Below are 17414 nucleotides of genomic sequence, written 5' to 3'. Positions count from 1 at the left end.
ACAACCCTTTCGGCAGCACCTCCCTCCAGTGATGCTTCAACGTGTCAAGTTTTTTCCTTAGATTTTGAATTATTGTTTTATTCGTGGATTCTGCCTGTCCGTTTGCACTTGAGTGATACAGAGTTGATACAATTTTCTTGATCTTCAACCCCTCGAGGAAATCATTGACTTTACCGCCAATGAACTGAGGACTGTGATCACAAGTTATCTCGGCTGGGATGCCGAAACAGCAAATAATGTGGTCCCATATGAAGTCAATAACCTCTTTTTCTCTAATATTTTCGAAAGCCTGCACTTCAACCCACTTGGAGAAATAGTCAGTCATTAACAAAATAAAACGGGTCTTACCTGGTGCCCATGGTAGTGGACCAACAATGTCCATTCCCCCACTTCATGAAGGGCCAAGGTGACACCACTGAGTGTAGCAACTCCCCGGGTTGGTGAATCATTAGGGCATGTCTCTGACACCCATCACATTTCCGGACAAAATTCTTTGAATCCTCCTCCATCCGGTTCTAATAATAACCGGCTCTGATAATTTTTTGGACTAAAGCTTCTGCACAGGAGTGATTTTCGCAGGTCCTCTCGTGGGCTTCTCTCATCACATACTCGGTTTCTCCGGGACCCAAACACTTGGCCAGGGGCCCAAAGAAAGACCGTCAATACAATTAACTGTCCACTAAGCAGAACCGTGCTGCTTTTGTCCTACGTGATCGTGATTCTATTGGGTCACTTGGGAGCTTTCCATCTTGCAAATAGTCAATGTATTTGTTGCGCCAATCCCAAGGTAGACCCATCATGTTTATTTCAGCATACCCGTTTTCTATCGCCGAATTCATCAAGTGCACCATAGTACCGGGGTTGATTTCTTTCCCTTCAACTGAAGAGCCCAAATTGGCCAATGCGTCGGCTTCGCTGTTCTGCTCCCGGGGTACATGCTGCACGGTCTACTCTTTAAACCGGTGTAGTATCACTTGGATTTTCTCCAGATACTTTTGCATTCGTTCATCTTTGACCTCGAAGACGCCATTCACTTGGTTAACGACTAAGAGAGAGTCGCATTTTGCTTCGATTATTTCGGGCCCCATACTCTGAGCTAATTCCAAACCTGCAATCATAGCCTCATACTCGGCTTCATTGTTAGTCAACTTAATAGTTTTAATCAACTGTCTAATGGCATCCCCGATGGGAGTTCTGTCACGACCCAACCGGAGGGCCGCGACGGGCACCCGGTGCTAGCCCACCCGGGCACTCCCTTAGCTTACACTTACTTACATCTAGGTGACCCACATAATAAAACATATATTTCTATTCATCAATCATACTGGTCCCATTGGACAACAATACCTTTATATCATCATTGACATCTATGCCCATATCAATCTACATAGGCCGACGAGGCTAACAAAATGAAATCCTAAATATAGGCCGACAAGGCCAAACATATCTAACCATATACACATGTCTACGAGCCTCTAAGGAGAGTATGTCATGTCACATAAGCGGGACAGGACCCTGCTATGCCCATAATTATGTACACAAAAGAATAAGTACCCAAAAGCTATAGCTCCGAATGAAATGGAGCTCCGCTATGAAGCCCCTGAGAATATAGCTATGGATCAAGTCTGTCTCCCTGGGCACCTGCAGGCATGACGCAGCGTCCACACACAAAAGGACGTCAGTACGAAGAATGTACTGAGTATGTAGAGCATAATCAATATCAATATAGAAGCATAATAAGCAACATAAGAAATAGCATAAGATGGGAGATAGTGGAATCATCGTCATAAGCACTTACTTGCCTTACATAGGAACATTCCATTTCGAGTGCGTGATTTTTTACATACATCCGTATCCATATCCATATTCATATCCGTACTCATTTACATATTCTTATTCATATTCATATCATGAACATATTCTTATTCGTAATCGTATCATATTCGTATTCATACTCATATCTATGTCATATCATTTACATAGCATACCTGACCACGAAGGTTCGGTGTTTCACGTACCCGACCATAGCTAGGCTCGGTGATCATACATACCTAGCTAACCAAGGCTCAGTGTTACACATATCTGGCCCTACCAAGGCTCAGAGTTACACATACCTGGCCCTACCAAGGCTCAGTGTTGTCCGTACCCAACTGCAGTGGTGCGCGCGCATTGTCATATACATATATATATATATATATACATCTATATATTCTACCCGGCCATATAAGCTCGAGGTTTCATAATAGCCATACATAGGCACACATACATATAATCTCATTGGCATCATTAGCATTATCACTACTATCATCGTCATCATTATCGTCGTCATCATTACCATTATCGTCGTTCATTACGTCAATCCTTATAGGATTATTCGTCATATGAGGAATTTAGTACAATCGTAATACATATCAAGAATTATAAGCTTTGTAGATTTTTGAAGATAGAATCATTTGGAGAGCATCATAGGCTCATAGAAGAATAGATATTTGGCCAAAGAACCATGCCTTATGAAAGAAGAGTTAGCCTTACATACCTTTCCGTTCAACTATTTACCACTTCCACGTTCTCCTCCGAAGCTCACGTTTCTACCTTCATTAAAGTCATACTATCATTAGAATCGATAGCTAGCATACACGCCTAAAACTAGAGAAAATCGGACAGCATCACCTTTATTTATACGACATTCCTCCATACCGTATATCAACTCCCAACCGTCAATAATACATTCACAATATCATAACAATAGCCTTTATTCATCCACATTATCCACATTTCTCAATTCACTTTCAATCACCCATATCCATGGTCATAACACACGACTATGTTCATTCACATACATAGCCTATCCCATGTCCTTAACATCATTTGTAACATATTTATATCACAACACATTAAGAATCATGACTCAATTCAAACTATTACTCAAAATGGCACTATTCCACATTCATGACCCATTTTTCTATACCCTTCTACAATCCAAGTATTTCAACTCTCAAATACCTTAAACAATATAGAAATACCATAAATCTTACCTTAGATGTTGTAGGAACAAGCCTTGGTTGGTAATACTTCACTTGAGCAAAAAAAACCCTAGTTCATCTCCAATGAGATTTCTTGACTTGAATGATCTTTAATGGGTTTTCTTGCACTTAATTCACTTAGCTTATGTTGTTGATCACTAATACCTCTTTAATTCTTACGGAATAAATGTAGAGAGATGTTTTAGAGAGAAGGGGTGTGATATGGAAGTGAAATGAAATAAGACTTGGTCCCTTATTTAATGATCCAAAACTGATCCCGACTAGGTATACGGACCTACATACGGTCCGTACATATTATACGGGCCGTATGTTTGGCTGTATGTTTGGTCCAGATAAGTATGCCATTCTGGGCTGATTATACGGTCCTAACATACGGACCGTAAAATTTATACGACCAGTATGTTTGGCCGTATAATTTATACGGCCAGATTCCGAAGCTCGTTTTCGTCGACTCGTTGATCTCCAATCCTTGTGGGACCTTCTTAGCACTTGCTTAACACTTCAACACCAATCTAAGGGACTTTATCACTCTTCTCCAAGACATCATTAAGTCCTCATTAACTCGTTACTCGTGATTCCTTTCAGATACCTATCGTATGCCTTGCCTTTTCTTGGCCAACTTTCTTCCCCTATCTCTAACATCTTTGAAATCTTAACTAGGGTCATCGAATGTCATTTCTTACTTATGGAAGTATTGTATGCTCGTACTCTTCAATAGCCTATTCACTTGTGCATCAACGAAAAACTTTTCAAGGTGTAACATTCTCCCCCCCCCCCCCCCCCCCACTAAGAACATTCGTCCTCGAATGTTAAGCACTCGGAAATTCTATGAAAATTTCGCCAGACTTTCCCCTATAATATGGCACTACCATCCTGTCATAACAACCCACAATAACAATGCCTCACAGGGCCACAACATAATAGCAATAGAATTTGGCCACACACGACCCAAAAGCATAAAAAGGAAAACATACACGCCTTAGGATCTTGACATCTCATCTTGGATTTCTTCTAGGGGCTGAAATAAATACGGGTATCTAGATCGCATACTTTCTTGCGCTTCCCATGTCATTTCTTCTTGTTTACTGCTTCTCCATAAAACTGTAATTGAGGCCACTTCTTTGTTTCTAAGCCTCCGTACTTGCCTATCTAGTATGGCAATGGGTACCTCTTCATAAGTCAACTTCTCTGTCACTTTAACATCATTTATTGGCACGATCCTAGTAGGATCTCCAACACATTTACAAAGTATCGAGACGTGGAAAACTGGGTGAACTGACTCTAAATCAGCAGGTAGATCTAATTCATAGGCCACTTTGCCTACTTTGCACACAATCTCATAAGGCCCAATGTACCGGGGACTAAGCTTCCCCTTTTTGCCAAATCTCATTACACCCTTCATTGGTGACACTTTCAAGAATACCCAATCTTTCACTTGGAACTCTAAGTCCCTTCGACGATATATCCGCATAGGACTTTTGACGACTTTGGGCTGCTAACAACCGATCTTGTATGAGCTTGACTTTCTCTATGGCTTGCTGGACCAAGTCTGGCCCTATCAATTTAGCCTCTCCTGTTTCAAACCACTCAATTGGGGATCTACACTTTCGCCCATATAACGCTTCATATGGTGCCATTTGAATGCTAGAATGATAACTATTGTTATAAGCAAACTCAAGGAGTGGCAAGTGATCATCCCAATTACCTCCAAAATATATCATAAATGCCCGTAACATATCTTCAAGAGTCTGAATGGTACGTTAAGCTTGTCCATCAGTCTGCGGGTGAAATGTCGTGTTATGGCTCACCTAAGTCCCCAAACCCTCTTGGAAAGACTTCCAGAAATTAGCCGTAAACTGGGTTCCTCTGTCTGAGATAATAGATACTGGAACACCATGAAGTCGCACTATCTCTTTAACATATAACTTTGCATAATCTTCTGCCACATACGTCGTTCTGATTGGCAAGAAATGGGCTGACTTTGTGAGTCTATCCATAATCACCCATATGGAATCATACTTACGTCGAGAACGGGGTAAGCCCGTAATGAAGTCCATGTTAATTACTTCCCACTTCCAAGTTGGAATTTCTATAGCTTGCAACAATCCGCCCGGCTTTTGGTGCTCGATTTTCACTTGTTGACAGTTGGGACATTGAACCACGAATTCCGCTACTTCCTTCTTCATCCCATTCCACTAATATATAGACTTAAGATCATGATACATTTTCGTAGCACCGAGGTGAACAGAATAACGGGAACAATGAGCTTCTCTCACTATTTGGTAGCGTAAACCTGCCACATCAGGAACGCATAATCTGCCTCGGCATCGGAGAACTCCGTCTCCTGAAAGCTCAAATGATGACTCCTCTTTCTGAGGGAGGTTATCTCTGTAATTTCTTAGCATGGAATCTTCGTATTGTCGCTCTTTCACTTCTACTACTAGCGACGAGACTGCTGAATTCTGAATAGTAGTTCCCCTGTTACCTGGGTCCACTACTCGAACTCCTAGGCTAGCTAACTGCTGGAGCTCACGATCCATTTCCCTTTTCTCTGGTCGTACACCACATAAACTCCCCATCGATCTACGGCTAAGAGCATCAGCCACAACATTCGCTTTTCCGGGGTGATACAAGATATCAATATCATAATCCTTTAGCAGTTCACACCATCGTCGTTGCCGCAAATTCAACTCTTTCTGTTTGAAGATATACTGAAGACCCTTATGATCTGTATAAATATCCACATAGAGACCATATAGATAATGTCTCCATATCTTTAACGCATAAACCACTGCAGCCAATTCTATATCATGGGTTGGATAATTCTTCTCATGTTTCCGCAATTGCCTCGAAGCATACGCAATTACCTTACCATGTTGCATCAATACACAGCCTAGCCTAATACCTGAAGCATTGCAATATACAACATAACCTTTCAATCCCTCTGGAAGTGTCAGGACTGGTGCAGAGGTCAATCTATCTTTTAGCTCTTGGAAACTACGCTCACAAGCATCTATCCATTGAATCTTTGCTGAATTCTGGGTCAACTTCGTGAGTGGGCCTTGGCCAAGTCTTCACGGCTTCAATCTTTTGGCTATCCACTCGAATACCATCGGCTGCAACAATGTGCCCCAAAAACGTCACTGAGTTCAACCAAAACTCACACTTAGAAAATTTTGCAAACAACTCTCGAGTTTGAAGAACTCTAAGGACAGTGCGCAAATGTTCCGCATGTTCCGCCTCGGATCTAGAATACACCAAGATATCGTTGATGAATACAATCATAAATAGATCCAGGAAAGGCCAGAACACATTGTTCATCAAATCCATAAATACTGCCGGTGCATTAGTCAGCCCAAACGACATCACTCGGAACTCGAAATGACCATATCTTGTTCTGAAGGCTGTCTTAGGGATATCTTTCTCCCTAACTCTCACTTGATGATACCCGGACCTCAAATCGATCTTTGAAAACCACTTGGCACCTTGTAATTGATCAAATAAGTCATCAATCCTCGAAAGAGGATATTTGTTCTTAATCGTCATCTTATTCAATTGCCGATAGTCAATGCACATTCTCAAGGAGCCATCTTTATTTCGGACAAACAATACGGGTGCTCCCCACGGGGATGAACTAGGCCTAATAAAGCCTTTCTCAAGCAAGTCTTTCAATTGCTCCTTCAACTCTTTTAATTCTGCGGGAGCCATTCTATAAGGAGGAATAGATATAGGCTTAGTGTCTGGCAATACATCAATAGCAAAATCAATCTCCCGCTCAGGAGGGAGACCTGGAAGCTCTTCCGGGAACACATCCGGAAATTCATTTACTACAGGAACTGACTGAAGAGTTGGCGATTCAGCTTCTACATCTTGAAACCGAACTAGATTATAAATACATCCCTCCGTAATCATTTTCCTTGCCTTTAGATAGGAAATAAACCTACCTTTTGGTGACGCAGTATTCCCTTTCCATTCTAGAACTGGTTCTCTTGGAAATTGGAAATGAACCATTTTCATTCTACAATCAACATTGGCATAGCAAGAGGCCAACCAATCCATGCCCATAATAACATCAAAGTCCACCATTTTTAACTCATGCAAGTCAATCACAGTACGACGGTCACAAATCACAACTATACAGTTTCTATATACTCGGCTAGCTATTACCGATTCTCCAACGGGTGTAGACACCTCAAAAGGTTTGATCGACTCCGGTTCGACTCTAAATCGACCCGCAACATACGGAGTAACATACGATAATGTGGAGCCCGGATCAATCAAAGCATATACATCATGAGAAAATACCGATAATATACCTGTGACCACATCAGGAGAAGACTCAAGATCTTAGCATCCGGCCAAAGCGTAAATACGATGCTGAGGACTGCTAGAACTGGGGGCTCTCCCTCTGCCTCTAACATGGCCGACTGGCGCATGTGAACCTGGCCCCATAGGGCGTACAGATGATGAAGATCCAGCTACCGACCCTAAAGGCTGGGTCCTACATCTACCATGAATCGAGGGGCAATCACGCATAATATGGCCTGGCCGGCCATATGAATAGCAAGCCTCTGAACCCGATCGGCACTGACCCCAATGTAACTTCCCATACTGGGAACATCGCGGTATGGGTGGCCTTGCCAGACCCGAATCACCTCTGAACTGAGACCTCGAAAAACTCTAACTCGGCCCGAAACGAGTAGATCTATCAAATCTCTAGCCTGAAAACCGTGGAGGTGCACTGGTCATAGAATAGCCCGAATGCCTAGAAAACTGCTACCTGTGCCCGCCTCTAAAGTCGCTCATCGGACCCGAAGATTTGGCCCTCTTGCTATTTCCCCTATCATGCTCGTGTTCACTTCTTTGCTGCTATAGGCTTTCTTCTAAGTTCTGAGCATGGGCCTGAATGCGTGAAATATCCATATTGTCCTGAAGACACGCAGTCAAGCACCTATCCATCAAATGTGGCCCTAGGCCCCTCAAAAATCGGTGCACTCGGTCACCCATATCTGCTACCATGGCTGAAGCATACCTAGCCAAGCAATTGAAGCGGAGACCATACTCTAAAGCACTCATGCTACCTTGCCTCAGATTTAAGAACTTATTGGCTCTAGCTCGCTGAACTTCTAGAGGCATATAATGTCGGAGGAAAGCATCAACAAACTCTTGCCATACCGGGGGAGGTGCATTGGCCCCCCGTGAAGCCATCCAAACCGTGTACCAATGGATCGAGACATCTCTCAATCTATATGATGCTAACTCCACCGATTCGGTGTCCGAAGCATGTATCAACCGAAGCGTCCTTAACATACCATCGATAAAATCTTGAGGATCCTCATCCGGCTTTGATCCAAAGAATTTCGGAGGGTTCAAGGTAATGAAGTCACGGGCCCTTGCACTAACAGCCCTATCACCTTGCCCCGTGCTTTGTCGCTGCGTTTGGGCAGCAACCATTTGAGTAAGCAAATGTATGGCCTCTTTCACATCTTGGCCTGAAGCATCCGGTGGAGGAGCCGGAGGTGCTGGAGCAAGGGCTGAGGCTCCCTCACGCTCCTCTAATATAGGTATTGAATGGGAGGATTGAGATTGAGCCGCACTCTGGGACTCACTTTCCTCTACTACCGGTGGGGGTGCTCTTTCAGCTCGCTTTTCTGCCACCGTCTTGCCCTTTTGGGCTGTTGTAGCCTTTCTCTTTACAGGCATTTCTGAAATACACAACACACGGTTAAGGAACAAGAAGTTCTTATATCATAGCTCTATCGCACGATTCTTATGAAGAAAGAAGGTAATTTATTCATAAAAGGCCCGCAGCTTCTTGTTTATAAGTGTGGCACGCAACACACCCATAACCAAGACTCTACTAGACATGGCTCATAGACACACCCTAGGACAGAACTGCTCTGATACCACTTTTGTCACGACCCAACCGGAGGGCCGCGACGGGCACCCGGTGCTAGCCCACCCGGGCACCCCCCTTAGCTTACACTTACTTACATCTAGGTGAGCCACATAATAAAACATATATTTCTATTCATCAATCATACTAGTCCCATTGGACAACAATACCTTTATATCATCATTGACATCTATGCCCATATCAATGTACATAAGCCGACGAGGCTAACAAAATGAAATCCTAAATATAGGCCGACAAGGCCAAACATATCTAACCATATACATATGTCTACGAGCCTCTAAGAAGAGTATGTCATGTCACATAAGCGGGACAGGACCCCGCTATGGCCATAATTATGTACACAAAAGAATAAGTACCCAAAAGTTATAGCTCCGAATGAAATGGAGCTCCGCTATGCAGCCCCTGAGAATTTAGCTATGGATCAAGTCTGTCTCCCTGGGCACCTGCGGGCATGACGCAGCGTCCATATAAAAAGGATGTCAGTATGAAGAATGTACTGAGTATGTAAAGCATGATCAATATCAATATAGAAGAATAATTAGCAACAAAAGAAATAGCATAAGATGGGAGATAGTGGAATCATCGTCATAAGCACTTACTTTACGTACATAGGAACTTTCCATTCGAGTGCGTGATTGTGTACATACATCCGTATCCATATCCATACTTACATTCGTACTCATTTACATATTCTTATTCACATTCATATCATGTACATATTCTTATTCGTAATCGTATCATATTCATATTAATACTCATATCTATATCATATCATTTACATAGCATATCCGACCACGAAGGTTCGGTGTTTCACGTACCCAACCATAGCTAGGCTCTGTGATCATACATACCTGGCAAACCAAGGCTCAGTGTTACACATACCTAGCCCTACCAAGGCTCAGTGTTACACATACCTGGACCTACCAAGGCTCAGTGTTGTCCGTACACAACTGCAGTGGTGCGCGCGTATCGTCATATACATATATATATACATCTATATATTCTACCCGGCCATATAAGCTCGGGGTTTCATAATAGCCATACATAGGCACACACACATATAAGCTCATAGGCATCTTTAGCATTATCACTACTATCATCGTCATCATTATCGTCATTACCATTATCGTCGTCATCATTACCATTATCGTCGTTCATTACGTCAATCCTTATAGGATTATTCGTCATATGAGGAATTTAGTACAATCGTAATACATATCAAGAATTATAAGCTTTGTAGCTTATTGAAGATAGAATCATTTGGAGAGCATCATAGGCTCATAGAAGAATAGATATTTGGCCAAAGAACCATGCCTTATGAAAGAAGAGTTAGCCTTACATACCTTTCCATTCAACTATTTACCACTTCCACGTTCTCCTCCGAAGCTCACGTTTCTACCTTCATTAAAGTCATACTATCATTAGAATCGATAGCTAGCATACACGACTAAAACTAGAGAAAATCGGATAGAATCTCCTTTATTTATACGACACTCCTCGATACCGTATATTAACTCCCAAACGTCAATAATACATTCACAATATCATAACAATAGCCTTTATTCATCCACATTATCCACATTTCTCAATTCACTTTCAATCACCCATATCCATGGTCATAACACACGACTACGTTCATTCACACACATAGCCTATCCCATGTCCTCAACATCATTTGTAACATATTTATATCACAACACATTAACAATCATGACTTAATTCAAACTATTACTAAATATGGCACTATTCCACATTCATGACCCATTTTTCTATACCCTTCTACAATCCAAGTATTTCAACTCTCAAATACCTTAAACAACATAGAAATACCATAAATCTTACCTTAGATGTTGTAGGAACAATCCTTGGTTGGTAATACTTCACTTAAGCAAAAAAACCCTATTTCATCTCCAATGAGATTTCTTGACTTGAATGATCTTTAATGGGTTTTCTTGCACTAGATTCACTGCTTATGTTGTTGATCACTAATACCTCTTGAATTCTTGTGGAATAAATGTAGAGAGATTTTTTAGAGAGAAGGGTGTGATATGGAAGTGTAATGAAATAAGACTTGGTCCCTTATTTAATGATCCAAAACTGATCCCGACTAGGTATACGGACCAACATACTGTCCGTACATATTATACGGGCTGTATGTTTGGCCGTATGTTTGGTCCAGATAAGTATGCCATTCTGGGCTGATTATATAGTCCTAACATACTGACCGTATAATTTATACGGCCAATATGTTTTGCCGTATAATCCCCAGTGATTCCGAAGCTCGTTTTCATCGACTCGTTGATCTCCAATCCTTGTGGGACCTTCTTAGCACTTGCTTAACACTTCAATACTAATCTAAGGGATGTTATCACTCTTCTCCAAGACATCATTAAGTCCTCATTAACTCGTTACTCGTGATTCCTTTCCGATACCTATCGTATGCCTTGCCTTCTCTTGGCCAACTTTCTTCCCCTATCTCTAACATCTTTGAAATCTTAACTAGGGTCATCGAATGTCATTTCTTAATTATGGAAATATCATATGCTCGTACTCTTCACTAGCCTATTCACTTGTGCATCAACAGAAAACTTTCCGAGGTGTAACAAGTTCTAAGGACGATTCCTAGCTCGAAACCTTTGACGTTTGAGGCCCCATCCGTATGTAACGACCAAATACCCGAAGCCTTTCCCAAGGTTGGCAGAAGCTCTTTTTCAACCTCAGGGACCATAGCCGGGGTAAAATCTGCCACAAAATTGGCCAAGATTTGGGACTTAATGGTCGTTCAGGGTTTATATTCGATATCATATCCGCTAATCTCTACGGCCCATTTAGTTAGTATACCCGACAATTCCGGTTTATGCATGATGTTCTTTAGAGGGTAAGTAGTCACTACGCATATCGGATGGCATTAAAAGTAGGGTTTGAGTTTTCTAGAAGCACTTACCAATGCCAATGCCAACTTTTCAAGGTGGGGATAACGGGTCTCCGCATCCCCTGAAGTTCTACTCACATAATTTATAGGGAATTGCATACCTAATTCTTCTCAGACCAAAACACCACTTACCTCTACCTCAGATACGACAAGGTAGAGAAATAACTGTTTGTCCGCTTTCGGTGTGTGCAATAAAAGCGGGCTGGAAAAGTACCTTTTAAACTCTTGCAATGCTCTTTGGCATTGCGGTGTCCAAACGAAGTCATTCTTCTTCCTTAATAAGGTGAAGAAACGGTGACTTTTATCCGAAGACCTCGATATAAACTGACTCAGCGCTACTATCCTTCCGGTGAGTCTTTGCACTCTTTTGACGTTATTTACCACCTCAATATCCTCGATGGCTTTGATCTTGTCCGGGTTAATCTCAATTCCCCGGTTGGACACCATGAAACCCAAGAACTTGCCCGACCGGACACCGAAGGCACATTTCTCCGGGGTTAAGCTTCATGTTGTATTTATGGAGTACATCGAAGGTTTCCTGCAAATGTGTTAAATGGTCCTCTGTTTCCAGGGACTTGACAACCATGTCATCAATATAAACTTCCATTGTGTTTCCTATCTGTTCTTCGAACATCCTATTAACTAGGCATTGGTAAGTTGCACCGACATTTTTTAATCCGAAGGGTATGACATTTTAACATTAAGTCCCGTACTGGGTAATAAAGGATGTTTTCTCTTGATCCTCCGGGTGCATCCGGATTTGGTTATACCCGGAGTAAGCATCGAGAAAACTCAACATCTCATGCCCGACCGTCGCATCGATCATTCTATCGATGTGAGGCATCGGAAATGAATCCTTCGGGCATGCATTGTTTAAATCCTTATAATCAACGCACATTCTAAGTTTATTGTCTTCTTTCGGCACCACCACTACGTTAGCTAGCCGATTAGGGTATTTTATCTCCCGAATAGAGCCTATTTTCAAAAGCTTTGTTACCTCATCCTTTACGAAGGCGTGCTTTGGTTTTGCCATAGGCCTCCTCTTCTGCTTCACCGGGGGAAATCTCCCGTCGAGGCTGAGCTTATGAGTTGTTACTTCCAGTGGTACACCTGTCATATTTATATGGGACCATGCGAAACAATCGGCATTAGCTTGAAGAAACTTAATTAACTTGTTCCTGAGCTCCAAGGTTAACCCCGTGCCCAGGTATACCTTTCTATCCGGTAGATATTCGAACAAGATGACTTGCTCTAGCTCCTCCACTGTAGACTTGGTTGCATCCGAGTCATCCGGCAAGACGAATAATCTGGGTCCACAGAAATCATCTTCTTCATACCCCGGGTCCGACCACTGCTGCTCCGTTGTCGAACCCGTACACTTTAGTTGCTATTTAGAGTCCTTGCCACCGATTGTCTCATCCTCTTTTGGATCCGATTTTTTGGGAATAAGTGGAGTCTCCTCAACCGCAAACATCTCCCTTGCAGTGGGTTGTTCTTCTCGGATGTTTTTTATCCCCTCCGGTGTTGGGAATTTCAGCAACTGATGTAATGTCGATGGGACAGCTCTCATGCTATGTATCCATGGCCTACCGAGCAAAGCATTATACTTCATGTCTCCTTCAATGACATAGAACACCGTCTGTTGAATGGTGTTGTCAATGTTGACTGGCAAAGAAATCTCCCGCTTCGTGGTTTCAGTCGCCATATTAAACCCACTGAGCACTCGAGCCACCGGTACAATCTGATCGAGTAGTCTCAGTTGTTCGACCACTCTCCACCAGATGATGTTGGCCCAGCTACCTGGGTCAATCAAAATACGCTTGACTTGTGATTTAAAAATAAGAACAGAAATTGCCAAAGTATCATTGTGCAGTCTAATGATGCCTTCTGCATCCTCATTGTTGAAGGAGATGGTACCCTCGAACACGTAATCTCAGCTCCGCTTCTTACGTACAATGGAGATCTTTGTCCGTTTCATCACCGGCCCACGAGGGGCGTCTGTACCACTGATTATCATGTTGATTACATGTTAAGGTTCCACTGGTTCGGCCGGTTTGTGGGACTCCTTTTCCTTGTAATGGCTTTTAGCTCGTTCACTCAGGAATTCTCAAAGGTGGCCATTTTTCAGTAACCGAGCCACTTCCTCCCTCAATTGGCGACAGTCTTCAGTTCTGTGCCCATGAGTTCCGTGGTACTCACATATCACGTTCGGGTCCCGTTGACCGGAATCTGATCTCAATGGTCTCGGCCATCTTGCTTCTCCGATACGACCTATGACCTAGACGAGATCCGAGGTATTGATGCTGAAGTTGTAATTCGATATCCTCGGCAGGTCTTTGTTGGTAGCGGAACTCCCGGCATCACTTCTAAATGATAGACCTCGACTGTTCGACGGGCGCTCGATCCGTTTATTAGCCCCACCAGAGAATTGACTGGGACCAACTCTCGATTTTTTTGACCTGAAGCTTGGCTTTTCTGAATGAGAGTATGGCCAGTACCTTTCCCTCAATGGTCTTGACTCCGGCTCGTAATATTTCCTCGATCTCTCAGAGCTTTTGCTCTTTTTTACAGGTCTCGGGGGGAGCTCGAGCTGGTCATCTTCTACCCGAATCTTTGATTCATACCTGTTATGAACGTCAACCCAAGTCACAGCTTCATATTCCAAAAAGTTTTCTTTCAGCTTGAATGAGGTCGTCGAGCTTCGAGGATTAAGCCCTTTGGTAAAAGCCTGTGCAGCCCATTCCTCCGGAACCGGAGGGAGCTCCATCCATTCCCTTTGGAAATGGTTCACGAACTCTCGTAGTAATTCATTGTCCCTCTGGGCAATGCGGAAGATATCCGCCTTCCGGGCCTGCACCTTCTTAGACCCGGCATGGGCCTTGATGAACGCGTCCGCTAGCATTTCGAAGGAAGTGATTGAATGCTCGGGCAGATGGTCGTACCAAGTTAAAGCTCCCTTTGATAGGGTTTCCCCGAACGTTTTCAACAACACGGACTCAATTTCATCCTCTTCGACGTCATTGCCTTTTATGGCATAGGTGTATGAAGTCACGTACTCCAGTGGGTCCGTTGTGCCGTCATATTTTTGGATATCCGGCATTTTGAACCTTTTCGGAATCAATTTCGGAGCCGCACTTGGAGGAAAATTCCTTTGGATATACCTCTTCGAATCCGGTCCTTTTAGAATAGGCGGAGCTCCCGGGATCTGGTCCACCTGAGAGTTATATGTTTCCACCCTTTTCTCAGTTGAGTCTACCCGCTTTTCCAATGTTTCGAGCATTTTCAGAACTTCGGTGGATGAACCGGCTCCCAACCCATTGCTTTCGACTATCCGTGTTTCATCCTTTCTGGGTGCGGCGACGCCCTTCGACCTCTCCAGGGCCGCTTTGTCATCTTTGCTTTGCAGCTGGGCTATTGCGATTCCTTGTTCGGCAATGGCGGTTCTCTATTCTTGCAACATTTCAAAAATTAAACGTAAGTTAATCTCATCCGGGGTATCCGGTACTTTTCGGCCTTGTGCGCGGGGTAAAGTAATTGAATTGTGAGTATTTAAGGGATCAGTGGCCAGCTGGGTGGCATTCTCCTGGTTCACGGTGTTCTGCCGGTTGAGGTCTTCCCTCGAATCAACCGAATTTGGGTCGATGGGATCTGCTGGAAAGTCCCTTAACCCACTGTTCTCGTTTTCGGCAACGATCTCGTTGTTAACATGACCAGATTGTCCACTGCTTGCCATTTGGTCCGTTTTCATAGAGATGAATAAAATTGTCTTTAATCTAACGGGTAAGAGATAGAAGCCAAGATTAAAAGACCACTATTATCCTTGCCCCACGGTGGGCGCCAAACGGTTTACCCCGAATTTAGGTAATCAATTAAATTTGTGAGTGAGGTGTAGGATATGTGGATAAATTTTAATCTATTTTGGGTTAATATGGAACGTATAAGAACTCGGAACTTATGCTTATCTCTTCTTATCCCCGGTCTCCGGTCTCACCGGTTTTGCATACATCCGGTTTTTACCGTATACAATTTCTTTTCGATTTTTCTTTAATTTCCACAGCATAATTCAAATTTCAAATCCTTTTTGAATAAATTTCATTTCAAATCTGAAAATATCCAAGTCTCCCATCGTTATTTTTGTCCAAACCCAACCTTTTAGGGTTCTATTCATTTCCAGATGATGGTTTTCGCCCCCATAATCTCTGAATTTTTCATTTTTTACACAGCTACTAAGTTGAGTTCTTGAGTTGCCAGACCAAGTTTACTACTTTCATTTTTTCTTCTTCGAGTTCGTGTGGTGAAATCGATCCTCGACGCTCGTCGCCTCATTCGCTGCACTGCAACAGGTAAAATACTTTTTTCTATCCTTTTTGTTGTTCGCTACTATTAAGATAAATTTCTCTGTACCATAGAATACATTATTTGCATTTTTTTTTTTTGCTTTGGGGATGAATGCATATGCTTAGATGTGAAATCCTTTGAGTTCGAAGTGTTTGGATGAGACGAGTTTGTTTATAACTTTTCCAGTACTCTCCTTCGTTCAAAATGAAGTCAGTTTAAGTAGTTTGGTGGGGGATTGAATTAAAAGTGACAAATAAGTTTGTCAATTAAGTGTGAGTACTTCAAGTTTTAAAAATTACGTAGAAGGGACAATTAACTAATCAATGCTAATGAGATCAAACTTCATTAATAAACTTTTTTCAGCAACCCCAAACTTTTTACTTTTACACTTTTACCTCTATACTTATTATATCAAAATAAGGTAAAAAACGTACCCGCCATTTTTCTTAGTCTTCTTCCCATGTCTAGCCATTGATGCTCAACCTATTTTCCTCCTCTTCCTCTTTATTTTTCTTCTTCTTCTTCTTTAGGAATCTAACTCTCCCAAAACATTTTTAAATAGTAGATCCAAGATTGTATTTGTGTTTTTGTTGAGAATATTTGTAGAGAAAAATTGTGGGGAAAATATCAAAATATTATTAGGTTTGTTGGACTGCATTTGCTTCGTTCTTGAGTTTGGAATTACTTCAAAGGACCATTCATTTATTGTTGGTAAGTGAAAAAGATTAATTTTTGTACATCCTTCAGCTGGGTTTAGCAAACCCAATTTGGTTGTTTCTATCAACGACTTTCGTAGTTGTCCGGACAACTCCGAAAGCTGTTGACTGAAACAATTGAACATTGTCTAACAAATATAGAAATTTCCCTAATAACTACTACAGTTGCCCGACAACTGTGTGTAGTTGTTGGACTACTGAATAGTTGATAGGACAACTAATTCGATAGTGGAACAACTTTTATAGTTGTCACAACAAATAGTTGGACAATCATAGAAGTTATCCCAACAACTACTAAAGTTGTCCGACAACTGTGTTTAGTTGTTGATTAACTGATTAGTTGTCAGGACAACTAGTAAAATTGTGGAACAACTTATCAGTTGTTAGAATAAATAGTTGAATTTAAAGTCGTCCCCCAAAACTACTAAAGTTGTCTGACAGCTGTCGATGGTTGTGGGACAACTAAA

Source organism: Lycium barbarum, chromosome 5 (genome assembly GCF_019175385.1).
Source record: "Lycium barbarum isolate Lr01 chromosome 5, ASM1917538v2, whole genome shotgun sequence".
Lineage (NCBI taxonomy): Eukaryota > Viridiplantae > Streptophyta > Magnoliopsida > Solanales > Solanaceae > Lycium > Lycium barbarum.
This window is presented reverse-complemented; position numbering follows the sequence as displayed.